This window comes from Sus scrofa, chromosome 7 (assembly GCF_054392235.1).
Source record: "Sus scrofa isolate SSC_HxYL_T2T_F1_AM1 chromosome 7, Sscrofa_HxYL_maternal_Yorkshire_Landrace_v2.0, whole genome shotgun sequence".
Taxonomy (NCBI): domain Eukaryota; kingdom Metazoa; phylum Chordata; class Mammalia; order Artiodactyla; family Suidae; genus Sus; species Sus scrofa.
In genome coordinates, this window is record NC_139389.1 from 28,893,479 (window position 1) to 28,909,159 (window position 15,681).

General features: G+C 36.8%; 1 long non-coding RNA gene across 1 annotated transcript in view; it reads left to right on the forward strand.

Moving 5' to 3' along the window:
- Positions 1-7,061, forward strand: part of LOC146401481 (uncharacterized) — a 366,756-nt gene extending 359,695 nt beyond the window's left edge. Inside the window, exons 10-11 of the long non-coding RNA XR_014809173.1 lie at positions 2,950-3,062; positions 4,251-7,061. This is a non-coding gene — a long non-coding RNA (uncharacterized LOC146401481). The remainder of the gene's footprint in view (positions 1-2,949; positions 3,063-4,250) is intronic.
- Positions 7,062-15,681: the final 8,620 nt, after the last annotated feature.

Sequence of the window (15,681 nt, forward strand, 5' to 3'; positions counted from 1 at the left end):
CCACATGAATGTAAGATTGGAAATGGCCTCATCAGAGGAAGCAGAATAGGAGTTCCTCTCGATTAAGCATTTTCAGTCATTGGGCTTGTGTTGGGCTGCCTACCTTTTTCAGAATAAAAATGTTCCATGAGCAGATATACTAGAGATGTATTTAATAAGGGATGATGGAGTTCCCTGGTGGCTCTGCAGGTTAAGGACCTGGTGTTGTCACAGCTGTGGCCCAGGTCCTAGCGTGGCTTGGGTTTGATCCCAGGCCCTGAAACTTCTGCATGCTGTGGGTGTGGCCAGAAAAAGAGTGATGAGGAAACATACAGTAAAGAGTCAATCCTCCTCTACACATGGGTTAATGGAGACTTAGGCACTCTTAGCTTCCTATAAAGTGTAAAGAGATAGATGGCTAAATGCAATTTCTCCAAAACAAAAATGTAAGTGAAAACATATCAAGAGTATAGAGGTTGGAAAATCTTAGTGTTTGACTTAGCGTTTTCTGTAAAAACTCATTACAGTTTGCCAAGCAATATCACTCTTCATTTCACTAACATAACATTTCATTAATGAGAGATCTGTTATCACGTGACCTTCCCTGGACAGATGATATCCTTCTAAACACAGTAAGAACATTTGCAGGTTGCGGAACGAGTAATTTTGAAAGCTAAGATGCCACACTATTTTAGGTAAACTATTTATATACCTGGGAACAACTGATTAATAAGATCAAGGTTTGTGGGAGAGTTAACTTAGAGCTCACTCCATTCTTGGCCAGTGGATGACAGGAGAAAATGAGCCTTTGACTGAGCAGAAGGTAGAGAAACTTCATTCAGCAAATGTGGAGTTTGCTTTCCACTTCAAGTTTGGGCCAGTATCAGTTGCATGGTTATTGTCCCTTGAACTTGAAAAGTGACAATGATTCTACCTCAGTGGTCATTTATCAGAAAACGTACACAGGATGGAAGAGGTGTGCTCATCAGCCTAATACCTCTTGTTTTTTACATTACATTTAAAATTACAGTCAAATCAACAAGTCTCTGGAGATGTATAAACTAGGGAAATAAATCTAATGTTTATAGGAAAGAAAAGATACTCCATGAAAATCAAGGCGTGGGAAGGCATAGAATGGGGAAAACCAAACAGAAGATATTAAAATGGGAGTAGTCTAATTCAAAAAATTGGAGGGCAAAGAAGGGAAAGAGAAGCAGTGGGTGTCATGCAGATAGAAATGCAGGGAACATTAGCATCATTTCAAGGTTATGAGGCAAAGAATGTCAGAAAACTTTACCAAATACTTTCCGAAGTTCCGCTGAAAAATAAAATGAGAAGATCAATGCAAACCTCAAAAAACAAAGATAATTCACTCTTACTAAAAATTTGCATTTAAAGTGCATCTCATTCATAGTCTGGTACACACAAACACAAAACAGTAACACACATATGGAACCATTTATATACGGGAGCACCCAGACCCATGGAGACACACACACATGCTAACACATTCAGAGTGACCAAATAGTCACTTTTGCTAAGAACCATTTCCAGAAATGGAGAGGGGCATAACCTGAGTCATTTTACTATATTGAGAGAGGATTTTAGAAATGTTAGTTCTGGGGGTAATTTTTTTTTTATAAAGTTAGTAATCACTTTTTGTCAGTAGTTAGGCTTTCACTCTTCAGTTTGTATGATTAAGTGAGGTATTTGGCTTTCAGTGGGGAAACGAAAATCTACAAACTAGAAATGCTGGATAGGATGTGGAGGAAGGGGAACCCTCTTACACTGTTGGTGGGAATGTAAATTGGTACAACCATTATGGAGAACCGTATGGAGGTACCTTAGAGAACTATGCATAGAACTACCATATGACCCAGCAATCCCACTCTTGGGCATGTATCCGGACAGAACTTTCCTTGAAAAAGACACATGCACCTGCATGTTCACTGCACCACTATTCACAACAGCCAAGACATGAAAACAACCTAAATGTATATTGATGGATGATTGGATTAAGAAGAAGTGGTGTATATATACACACCGGAATACTACTGAGCCATAAAAAAGAACACAAGAATGCCATTTGCAGCAACGTGGATAGACCTAGTGGTTACCATACTAGTGAAGCAAGCCATACAGGGAAAGACAAGTATTAAATAACATATATATGGAATCTAAAAAAGTAATACAAATGAATTAATTTTCAAAACAGATACAGACACACAGACATGGAAAACAAACTTAAGGCCACGAAAGGGGAAAAAAGATGGGAGAGGGATCATTAGAAATATGGAATTAGCAGATACACTGTGCTATGTATAAAATAGATATAAGCAATGAGGATTTCCTGTATAACATGGGGAAGTATATTCAATGTCTTGAAATAACCTATAATGGAAAGTAATCTGAAAAAAGATTATGTGCATGTATATCTGAATCACGTTGCTCTACACTTGAATCTAACACAATATTGTACATTGAGAATAGTTCAATAAACAAAAAGTTTATTCCTGTAGTGTGAAAAATATTTGATATCATATTAGGTAATGGCATGTCATGAAATTTTAATGAAAAGTGGTATTTTAGAGGTATGTTATAATGGACCAATTCCTGAGGTATAAGTCCTATAATTATTTATCAGGAATTTCAAATTGGCAAAATTAATATTGCATTACTGAAAGTGCAATTGATTTTTCGTTAAAATTTTTCTATGAGAATCAAGTAAAATTTTTTTTAACCTGGAAATCCTTGGATAACATGTTAAAGAGCAGTGGATAAATGAGCCTCAAGTTCCCATTAACTAATAATTGATATTTATAAAGGAGAGGACAGTGGATGGACAGATGTCACTCACATGATAGACATCTTCTCTCATCTCTACATGTTTGAGGCAGTGTCTTTGGCAGGGAAATGGTCTCTTGGACTTGGCATATGTGACAGAGTTCCTATCTTTGGATTGTGTTTCAGGAAGACAAACAATGTGCCTGTCAACTTAGTGCCCTTCATCCCAGCAACTTCTCAGTGAAACAACTGCATGGCTCTAGAAAACAGAAAAAGCCAGTGTCCATCGAGAAAGAAAGGTAAGGAATGAAAAGAGGAGGAATGGGAAATTATGGATGGTTGGGAGATGACGTTCCATTGAGGTAATTAAGAATGAAATGCATACACGTATAATTGGGGAGGGAAGGGCCGGCATCCAGGAGAAGAGCAAGGCAGAGGACGGATGTAGATTCAAAGGCAGGAAATGATAATGCCAGGAGAAAACTGTCATTTTAATGGGTTTGGAAGCAATGGGATTTTTGAAAACTTACCTACACTTTTCTCACGTCCCTCTGAAAAGGAAAATGGAGCTATCAATGTAAATATAATGTAGAAAAGGGAAGGTAATACAAATTTAAGGCACTATTCATATTTCATATTACACCCACGTGGATGCACCCACAAATAAACACATGTACATGAAAGCACTAGCACACTCACACACGTATACGCATATCCAGTGGCTGAGGACTCAGTGTTATCTGAAGAGCGTTCTTCATAAATGAAAATGGGCATAAAATGAGTGAGTATCCTGATTTGAGTGAACGTTTTAGAACTGGAACTTCTCATGCTAACCTTTAAAATGTTCCTCATCCCTTTGGATACAGTTAGGCTTTTATCATTCAGTTTATAGGATGTCATAAGTACTTTGCCTTTTAATTAAAGTGTGTATTCAATCCGTTTATTATGCTATCTACATGACACATACAGCCACATACGCTGAATTGGAGGATCTTACATCATTGCTTCTACAGGTGCTATAGGGTATATCACCTGGGCTCCATTACTAAGAATACTTTCATTATCCAATGAATACATAATATTGTGTATGTTTCTCTTTTAACCATACTTAAATACAATTTTATTATGTTCCGTGAAAAGACGTGTTAATGGATGTGAAGTAGGTCTAAATCATGTGACTTGAGCATGTCTTGGACAAAATTTTCACTTTGGCCACTTTGACAAACCATTACTTCAGAGGCATACGATTAGTAAAAAATGCTCGACTTAAAAGGAATGGCTGTGAATACACTGCAATAACAGGACAAATCAAATAGCAGTATTGAGGGATGATTGAATAGCAAATATATGGGGAAAGCTTCAGGTGCAAAGGTAAGATCCCAGGAAAAATCATGTAAAATATGCACGTGTTGGATTTGAGAAAGATGATCTTTGGAAGTTGAAGGGAAAGGCACAGTTAACTGATAAAATCATGCTTAAGCACACAGGGAAATGCATTCATGGGACTTACCAGTTTCCTCTTCATATTGGTCAATAAATGAAAAAAAGAAAGAAAGAATTCATTCAAGATGAGGGCACAATACCAGGAAGTAGGAAAACAAAACTTTCAAACACCTCCAAAGTTATTTCTGATCGTTGTCTTCTGAGAATTGGAACTGCAAAATTCAAAGACTATCTCAGCAATCAAAGGAAGCATCATTTCATTTCCATGCACCTTCTGATGACAAAGGGACTGAGCTGGAAATCACAGAATGGAAGGCAGTAAATAGCCCTCCCTCTGGTTTAAAAGATATAGAATTATTTCAATCGTTGGTTTGTACTCGGCCTTGTATCTTTTTCAGAGTAAAAGGAAAACACGCACTCATAACACAAAACACGTGCTTGTAAAGAGAGAGGAAAAATAGACTCAAGTCACCATTGCACAATACTTTGTGTGTAGACGTACCTATATACGGCTTCGTACAAACATTAAGTCTATATGTACTTGAATTGGTTTCCCTTTGAAATAGAAATTATCATTAAAAATACCATTCCATGCAGCATGTTAAATTTCTAATTGCATTTGTATTGTAAGATACCATCTTGGGCAAAATTCCAAAGTAAGAGTTTGCATGTCTTGCACATGAAAAATTGAAAATTGAGAGGTACGTAGCAATTGAAAATTCCCTGTGAGGAGTTCCCATTGTGACTCAGAGGGTTAAGGATCATCATAGTCTCTTGAGGATTCAGGTTCGATCCCTGGCCTCAATGAGTGGGTTAAAGATCTAGTTTTGCCATGGCTGTGGCATAGGCTGGCAGCTACAGCTCTGAGTCAACCCCCAACCCAGGAACTTCCATATGTCACAGGTGCAGCTCTGGAAAAAAAAAATGGTAAAGATAAGAAAAAAAAGAAAAATTCCCTGTGGACTAAATTCCTTCTGCAAATATATAACAGGAAGTGAAGTTTAATAAAATTAAATAATTTCACTGAAAAAGTTAAAGAGAAAGAAATGTTAGTATAATTGTCTATATTAAAATTTCAACGAGAACCATAAAAAAATTTTTTTATACTTTGGAATGCTTGGGTAATATAGTTCCAAAGCAGTGGAAAATGAGCCTCAAACTCATACTTGACCAATGGCCAATATCAGAACTTGCACATGCCTTGAAAGGACAATGGATGGACAAACTGAGCTCAGCAAGTGAGAGTCCTCTCTCATCTCTTAGATCATGAAAATATCACTGGTATCAAAATTGGCCAATGAATATGAAATGTGTCCAGGAGTCCTAACACTGGATATGGTCCAGGAAAATATACAAAATGGAAAGGGTGTTCCTATCAACCTAGTGCCCCTTATCCCACCACCTTCTAAGTGACATTATAGCACATGCCTGGAAAACAGAAAAAGCCAATGTCAGTAGGGAAAGACTGCTATGGAGTGGGAAAAGAAGGAATTGGAAATCATGGAAGGTGGGAAATACAAAGAAAGAGAACTTCATCTGGGAAACATCCAGAAGCTATCAGTTGAGGAAGTAGAAGCAGATGTTCAGGAGACGTGTGAGCCAATGAATGGTATCAGATTACAAGGCAGGGAATGTTAAGGCAACAGGAGAGCAGTCACTTTGATTGGGGGCGATTTACAGATTTTCAGAAAATTTACCGTATTCCCTCTGATGTTGTTCTGAAATTAAAATGGAGAGATCAATGTAAATATCATGGGAAATGAGAAGAACATTCAAATTGAATGCAAGATTTATACATGAGAATAAACCTATGAGGGCACAAATACACACCCACACAACCCCACACATACACACTCTAAATACACACACATAAATGCAGTGGTACTGAGCCAGTTCTGTCCAGAGAGGATTCTCCCTGACGTGAAAATGGTGTTACATTAGTGAACTTAGTGGTCCATTTCTTTTCCTTTTAGACATTCGTTATGGTTTTATTATTCAGTTTGTATGATTTTATAAATACAATGCCTTTTAATTTATATGTATTATTGAATATATATTCTACAGTAAGTACAAATGGGAGGATCTTGAAGCACTGCTTCTAGGGATACTATAGGGAAACTTACTTGGGCTCCCTCTAGTCACAATATTTTCACCAACAGAGAAAGGCACAACTTTCTGGTTTTTGTTTTTAATTTCTATTTTGATCAATGCCTAACTAATGTTCTTCTTAATCAAATTCCATGAAAAGAAGGGCCGGAAGTGTCACATGGCAGTGAAATTGTCTAAATCAAATCACCTGACATACCTTGAACAAAACGTTCACATCATTAGTGAAAATGCCAATATTTCAGATGTGTGTGTTTAATAAAGCTTATGTGGCTCAAAAGGAATATCTGCATAGATTGCAATCAAAAGACAAATCCAAGAAGCAACAATGTGAGATAACTGAATAGCAAAGGAAGATGCCAACATTCAGAGCAACGACAAGGTAGAAATTGGGTAAACAATCAGAAATATGTGAGTTTTTTTAACTTCCATACACCCTTTGTTGAAAGAGAACAAGACTGGCAATACACCGATGCAAGGAAGTAGAATGGAGTGCTAACTATCCCTCTGGGATACAAAATATATCAATCACTGATTCTGCTTTTGCATTTTATCTCCGACATTTTTCATTATAAAATGAAAACACGCACTTATTCACAAGAGAGATATTTGAAAAGAGATGAAAAGGACAAAATAAAGTTACCTATCTGTCCACAACTCTTCTGTAGCAGTAATCATATATTCTATATATATTAAATCAGTATGTTTGTAAGATGAATTCTCTGAATTAAAAATTGTCATTGCAAAAAGATGACTAAGAGGTTATTGACTTGCTATGAATTATATTTGTGTGTAAGAAATGTATTTGACAAAACCCATGGTTATTGTTGCCCATGTATTTCACCTGAAAAATTGAGAATTGAGAGATATACAATAATTGAACATTCCCTGTGATATAAAGTCCTTCCACACATATTTAATAGGAATTGCAGTTTATGTAGACAATAAATGTGATATTGAAAATGACAAAAACACAGAATAATTTCTGCAGTGAGAAAATATTCTGAGAATATTCATGGGACATATTTTCATACCTGGGATTCTTTGGGCAATAAAAATTCTGTCACAGTTGGAGAATAAGCCTTGAATTTGCATTGACTGGTCAATGAGAGCATAAATTTCATAGGCTTTGAAATTAGTTTTGGAAATCTCTATTAGTTTGGGAAAGTTTCACTGGCATCAGAATGAGCCCTTGAACTTGAAATATGTGATAGAGTTCCCATCTTGCGGTGTCCTGGAAAAATATACAGAGTGGAAACAGTGTGCCTTTCAAGTGAGTGCTGTTCCTCTCAACAACTTCCTAGTGAAACCAGAACAGGTCACAGAAAGACAAAATGTTAGTGTTTACAGGAAGAAAATGATACAGAGCAGAAAAAGTAAGAATTGAAAAGGATTCAAGAGAGAGAAACCAAGGGATACTAAGTACATGATATGAAACTCTATATGCTAAAAATTAGAGAAAGTTAGCGATTCAGGAGTACAAAACAAGGAAAGGTGTATGAATTAGCAACAGGGAATCTCAAGGCCTCAGAAATCGGTAGTGTAAAAGGGATTTGTGAGTTAACATATTTCCAAAAAATTTACCTTTTTTTCCCTGAGGATTTCCTGAAACATAAAAAGTAAGGAGATCAAAGAAAATATAATGGGTAAATACAAATAAAATATGAAATGAGTACAAAATTGATGTTTAAAATAAAATTAAACTTTCCAGAATGCAGATGAACATACACTCACACACACACACACAAATACTTTGCATTTTGGCACATGTACACACGCACACATAAGTACAGTGTTTAAGGTCTCACTTTTGTCCATAGTGTGTATTCCTCCCAAAATGAAAATTGGCACAAAATGAGTGAATTTACTGTTGAGAAAAAGTTTCAGGAATATTACTTCTCATGTTCAACTTTTTTGTTTGTCTGTTTCTTTTTAGGGGGGGCGGCACATCCATGGCATATGGAGGTTCCCAGGCTAGGGGTTGAACTGGATCTGCAGCTGCCTGCCTACACCACAGCCATAGCAATGTCACATGTGCGCCTTGTCTATGACCTGCACACACAGCTCACAGCAATGCCAGATCCTTAACCCACTGAGCAGGGCCAGGGATTGAACACACATCCTCATGGACACTAGTTGGGTTCATTACTGCTGAGCGACAATGGGAACTCCCTCATGTTCACCTTTTAAAAATGATCCTGATCCCTTTTGTCATTAGTTAGGCTTTTTAAATTCAGTTTGTGATATTTAATAAGGTTTTTTTTAACCAATATGAATATACAATTCTGTATTGCAAAGGCTATGTGGTATAGAATTTCTACAAAACTAAATTAGAACATATTGAACCACTGCTTTTAGTAGTATTACAGGGTAATTTTCTTGTGCTACCCTATTTAGAAAATTTTCGTCAACTGATGGATATATAAAATTGTGTTGTATAAATTTATTTTTTAACTAATGCCTAAATTCAGTTCTTTATAATAAAATTCCATGAAAGGAAAGGAAACAAAGTCTTCAATGGCAGTAGATCAGATCTAAGTCAAATGTTGTGAATATATTTTGGACAAAACATTCACGTCAGCCACTCTGAAAAGGCTGGTACTTGTATGAGTTGTATGAGTAATATAATTTACTTGACTCAAAATTAGTATCTGGGAGTTCCCATTTTGTACAACGGAAAAGAATCTGACTAGTATCCATGAGGACATGGGTTCGATCCCTGGCCTCCTTCAGTGAGTTGAGGATTCAGCATTGCCATGAGCTGTAGTGTAGGTCACAGATGTGGCTCAGATCTGGCATTGCTGTGGCTGTGGTGCAAGCTGGCCCCTGCAGCTCTGATTCGATCCCTAGCCTGGGAAATTCCACATGCTGCAAGTGTGGCCCTAAAAAGAAAAAAACAGTAGTATCTGCATAAATTGTAGCAACATAACAAATCAAAGAATCAATAACTTGAGATAATAAATATATCAACTATTGATCTTGCATTGAGTCTTCTACCTTTTTCAGAATAAAAGGAAAACCTCTGCTCATACACAGGAAAGGTGCTTAAAAAGTGATGACGAAGAACAGAGTAAAGGCACTCATGTGTCCAAAACTATTTGAGCAGTATTAGTCAGGTAAAGCCCCCTATATACGTTGATTTGATTTATTCCTTAGTTGACTCCCCTTGAAATTAAACAAAATTGTTGAAAAAAATGCCTCCTTGACATTTTCTTCAAGGAGGATACTATAGGTCTAAGGATTGTATTCTTGTAAGAAAAAAAAATGGCAGCATTCTAGAGTAATTGCTTCATGCATCTTGCTGGTACTTGCAGGAAAATTTAGTCACAGGACACCCAACGTACTTGGCTCCTGCTTCTTTTGACCCACAACTGATAAAGGGAGAGATGCATTAGATCACCGTCCTGGCCAGAGCATATTATCTATCTCCATTGCAACATTATTTGGTGATATAATTAGCTCTTGCCAATGGAATGTGAGTAAAAGTTATTGAGGAGGTTATTTCTTGCCTGAAACAGGAATCCCCTGTGACTTTCTCATGATCTCTTCTCTTTCTGCAGTAAAAGTGAAAAAAAAAGAGTTATTTACTTCATGACTTTTGTTGAATTTATTCGATTTCCCCAGTTTTTATTGTGATGAAATATACACAACAAAATTTACTATCTTCACCATTTTTCATGTGTAGAGCTTGGTTGTATTCAGCACATTCCTATTGCACAAACATCATCAACAACCATTTCCAAACTCTTTTTACCTTGCAACCCTGAAACTCTGTACCCATTAAATAATAAACTTCCCATGGTTCCCTCTCCCCACCTCCTGCAAACAGTCACTCTCCTTTCTTTTTTCTTTTTCTTTCCTTTTAAAAGACATGTCTCCATTTTCCCCATGCTCCAGTTTCTGGTAGCCACCATTCTACTCTGTTTCTATGGGTTTGACTTTTTTCTTTCTTTCTCATTTTTTGTGTAAGAGTCCACATATAAATCAGATCGTGCAATATTTGTCTTTATATGTCTGGCTTATTTCCATGAGCAAAATGTCTTCCATGTTCATCTACCTTGTCACAAAAGCTAGGATTTTATTCCTTCTTTTTCTTTTTCTTTTGGTCATTTTGCCATTTCTTGGGCCGCTCCCACGGCATATGGAAGTTCCCAGGCTAGGGGTCGAATCAGAGCTGTAGCCACCGGCCTACACCAGAGCCACAGCAACGCAGGACCCGAGTCGCGTCTGCAACCTACACCACAGCTCATGGCTATGCCGGATCCTCAACCCACTGAGCAAGGCCAGGGATGGAACCTGCTACCTCATGGTTCCTAGTCGGATTCGTTAACCACTGCACCATGACGGGAACTCCGGATTTTATTCCTTCTTAAGGCTGAATAATATATCATGGTATACCTATCCACATTTTCTTTGTACATTCATCTGTTGTACACTTAGGTTTTGCAGTATCTTGGTTATTGTGCATAATGCAGCAGTGAACATAAGAGTGCAAATATTACTTTGAGATTCTGATTTTTAATTCCTTTAAGTGCATATACAGAATAGGGATTGGTGGATCATAGGATAGGGGGTTGTTGTTTTGTTTGTTTTTTGCTTTTTAGGCCTGTACCCATGGCATATGGAAGTTCCCAGGATAGGGATCCAATTAAAACTGCAGCTTCTGGCTTATGTCACAACCACAACAATGCCAGATCCAAGCTGCGTCTGTGACCTACAACAGAGCTCGTGCAAAGCCTGAACCCATTGAGCGAGGCCAGGGGTCAAACCCACATCCTCATGGATGCTAGTTGGGCTCCTTACCACTGAGCCATGATGAGAAGTCCTGATACCTGACTTTTAATTTTTGAGGTACTTCCATACTGTTTTCCACAAGAACTGTACCACTTTACATTCCCTCTAGCACACAACGGTTTCCTCACCCACATTTGTTACCCTTACCCACATTTGTTATTGTTTGTCTTTGTGATGATAGCCATTACAGCAGGTGTGAGGTGATCTCTTATTGTGCTTCATTTTCTGGATGATCAAGGATGTTGAGTACCATTTCATATAATCCTTGCACATTTCATATCTTTCTTGGAGAAATGTTTATTCAGGGACTTTGTCCAATTTAAGTATAAAGTGTTTTTTGTTTGGTTGGTTTTTGTTTATTGTTTTCCCTTTTGGATGTTTGGTTTGCTATGGAGTTGTTTGAGCTCTTTATATGTATTCACTATACTAATCCCTTATCGGATATGAGTTGCAATTTTGTATCCCAGTTTCTCAGATGCCTTTTCATTGTGCTGATTGTTTCCTTTGATGTACAGAAACTTTTTAGTTTGATGTAATCCCATTACGTATTTTTGCTTTTGGTGTCAAATTCAAAAAATTACCACCAAGACCAATGTCAAAGAGCTTTTCCTCTGTCTTTTTCTAGTGGTTTTGTGATGCCAAATCTTATTTTTTAGTCTTTAATCCATTTGGGGTTGATTTGTAAGATAGATTTCCAATGTTGTTTTTCTGCATGTGGTTATCCCATTTCCCCGATGCCATTTATTGAAGAGCCCCTTGTGTATTTTTCACATCTTTATCAAAAATAATTTAACTTCTTTATGGATTTATTTCTGGGTTCTAGATTATGCGCTTTTGGTCTACGCTTTTGTTTATATGCCAGTATCATACGGTTTTGATTACTATAGTTTTAGAATGTAGTGTTAAATCAGGAAGCATGATGTTTCTTGCTTTATTCTTCTTTCTTGAGATTGCTTTGACTATTCAAGGTCCTTTGTGGTTCCATACAAATGTTAAGACTATGATTTCTCTTTATGTAAAAAATCCCATTGGAATTAAGATAGATACTCCCTTGAATCTGTAGATTACTTTAGGTTATATGGACATTTTAACAAATTAATTCTTCCAACCCATGAATATGGGCTATATATTTTATGTGTGTCTTTTTCAAATGCTTTCATCAGTGTCATTATAGTCTTTAGTGTACAAATATTTCACATTCTTGGTTCATTTTATTCCTAAGTATTTTATTCTATTTGAGGCTATTTTAAATGGCAGTGCTTTCTTAATTTCTCTTTTAGATAGTTTGTCGATAGGATACAGAAATGCCGCTTATTTTATATGCTGATTTTGTTTCCTATAACTACTGAATTTATTTATTTTTTAGCTCTAACAATGTTCTTATGAAAGCCCCATGGATTTCTACATATATTTTTATGTCATCTGAAAACAGACACAATTTTAAGCCTTCCTTTTTGATGGGATACCTTTCATTTTTTTTATTGCCTTAATGCCCTGGCTAGGATTTTGAGTACAAACATACCTTGGCGATATTGCAGCTTCAGTTCCAGACCACCATAATATAGGAAATATTCAATAACATATGTCACATGAATGTTTGATTCCCTAGTGCATATAAAAGTTATGTTTCCACTATTCTACTGTCTATTAAGTGAACAATAGAATTATGTCTAAAAATGTGCATATCTCAATTAAAAAATACTTTACTGCTGAAAAGTGCTAACCATCATCTGACAAGGCAGGGTTGCCACAGATGTTCGGTTTGTACAAAATGTGATATCTGCAAAACACAGTAGAATGAAATGCAGTAAAAAGAGGTATACCTGAACTATGTTGAGTGGAAGTTGCAAGAGTGGACACACATCCTTTCTGATCTTAGAGGAAAGCCTTTCAGCTTTTCTCTATTGAGATGCTATCTGCGCTTGTTTGTAAGACCAATATTATATTTATATTAGCCTATTGAGGTACATTCCTTCTTCACTGAATTTGCTGAGTTTTTTTTTACTATAAAATATGTATTTTTACACTAAATCCATATTTGCAAATATTCTCAACTCCATCATCCATCGGAAGAATGCAAATTAAACATGTGATAATGCTATGCATTCTCTAGAATATCTAAAGTCAGATGCTGATAATGCCAAGTTTTGGTGAACATGTGGAGTAACTGGAATTTTCATATCCTGCCAACAGTGTAAATCACTGTGAACATTTAGGAAATAAATTTGACAGATATTAAATGGGCTGGTATGTTTTTAAGCCCTAAGAGTTTGCCTCTATAGGGAGAAATTAGCCTGCTAACAAATTGACCCTCCTCGTAGAAGGTAACCATAAACTTTGGATGAAATATACGAAGCAACTACTTGAAGCCCTGGAGAGTGAACAAATGCAGACCAAATTTGTTGGCGAGTCAAACCGTGAAGCAAGTGACCAGCATAAATCAGGCTTCCTAATTGTTGTGCCTTTACCCTGAGGGCACCCAGTTAACAATGTTGCATATAGTCTAATAGAAAGTCTCTTATTTTTGTATCTAGGGACCAGAGAAAGAACTAAGAACACAGGAGAATGAAAGAGGAATGCAGGAGAGGAGAACCAAAAAAGAGAACCCCAGAGTGACATACGAACTTGTCCTAAATCCCTTTGAATTGCAGCCATGAGCTTATGGGGATGACTTATAATAAAACCCAAACTGAGACCCAGTTGTCAACCACCACAGGCATTGTAGTGCTTGCAGTTTGAGTTTAAACAAGTTAAGTGTCCGCTAAAGCAAATAATTCCACACTGTTTAAGAATATACAAAAGATTTCATGGAGTTCCCGTAGTGGCTCAGTTAACGAATCTGACTAGGAACCATGAGGTTGCAGATTCAATCCCTGGCCTCACTCAGTGGGTTAAGGATCCTTCGTTGCCATAAACTGTGGTGTAGGTTGCAGACGAGGCTCAGATCCCGCATTGCTGTGGCTCTGGCGTAGGCCAGCAGCTGTAGCTCCAATTGGACCCCTAGCCTGGGAACCTCCATATGCCGTGGGTGCTGTGCTAGAAAAGACGAAAAGATCAAAAAAAAAAAAAAAAAAAAAAGAGAGAGAGAGAATATATAAAAGATTTCAGTGTTTCTGTGACATATAACATTCAAACAGTCCAGGTTACAGTCCAATATTATGTGATAAATGAAGCACCAGTAAAGCACCTTGACTGAGAAGGAATGTCTGCATATATTGCAAATATAAGACTAGTCAAAGAGCAGTATTTTGGGATAATTCAATAGCGAATAAAAGTGGAAACCTACGGTTGTAAAGATAAGATTCAGATTTGACAGAAGAGCATGTAAAATATGCAGATGTTGGAGTTGAGAACGATAATCTTTGCAAGTGAAGGGAAAGGCACAAGTAACAGATGAAACCATGTTTAGGTATACAAGGAAATGCAATCATGGGACTCACCCTTTTCTTCTTCACGTTTTTTAGTAACTAAAAGAAAGAAAGAAACAGTTCATTGAAAGGGAGGGCACAGTGTCAGAAAGGAGAAGGTCAAATCTTTCAAACACTTCCAAAGTTGTTTCTGAGAACTGTCTTCTGAGAATTAAAACTGCCAAGTTCAAAGACCACCTCACTTCAAAGGAAATGAGATTTCACTTTCGTGTCCTTCCTAATGGCAAGGAGGCTAAGCTGCACATCGCAGAGTGCAAGGCAGTAGAATTGGCACTCCCTCTGGTTTAAAGGATATGGAATGTGCCAATCACTGGTGTGTACTGGGTCTCAAACCTTTCCCAGAATAAGAGGAAAAGACACACTCATACACAAAAAGAGGTACTTCAAAAGAGAGAGAGAAAGCATAGATTGACTAAAGCCACCATTGTACAATACTCTGTGTGCAGATGGACTTATATACAGCTTCAAACAAACATTAAATCCAAATATACTTAAAATGTATTCTCTTGAAATAAAAATTATCGTTTAAAAATAACATTACTTGGAATAAACACAGACACCCAGGAGAAAGACAAGACAAAGAAAAGCATACAGATTAAGCTATTTAGAATGTTAAGCCTGCGAGAAATCAGTCATATGAATGAGGTTTGAGTAACGAGATTTTAGAATACTTACCATTTCTTTCCTGAGGTACTTTAGAGAAATAAAATGGAAAGTTTAAGGTCAATGTCATAGAAATGAAACATCAAGAAAAACGTTTTCACAAAATTCATCTTTTAAATTAATAACTAACTCAACACACACACACACACACGCACACACGACTCAATGTGGTTGAGAGCTCATTTTGTTAGGGGACTATTCTCCCAAAGGGAAATAGGATAAAAAGATAAATGTATTGTCTTGATTGAGAAAAATGACTACAATAATAGTTCTTAAATTTAAATTTAAAATATGTTCCTTACCTTTTTAGACATTTAGGGTGAATATTATTTTTATTAGCTCCAATAAGTTCTTCAGCAGTTACTAACTAGGTGGAGTCAACTTCATTATTGTAAAACGTTAAACGTACTAAGAAGACATGAACAATGAAATAACATCATGAAGCACTGTGTTACAGAAAACGCAGGGTTCATTTCCTGGATAA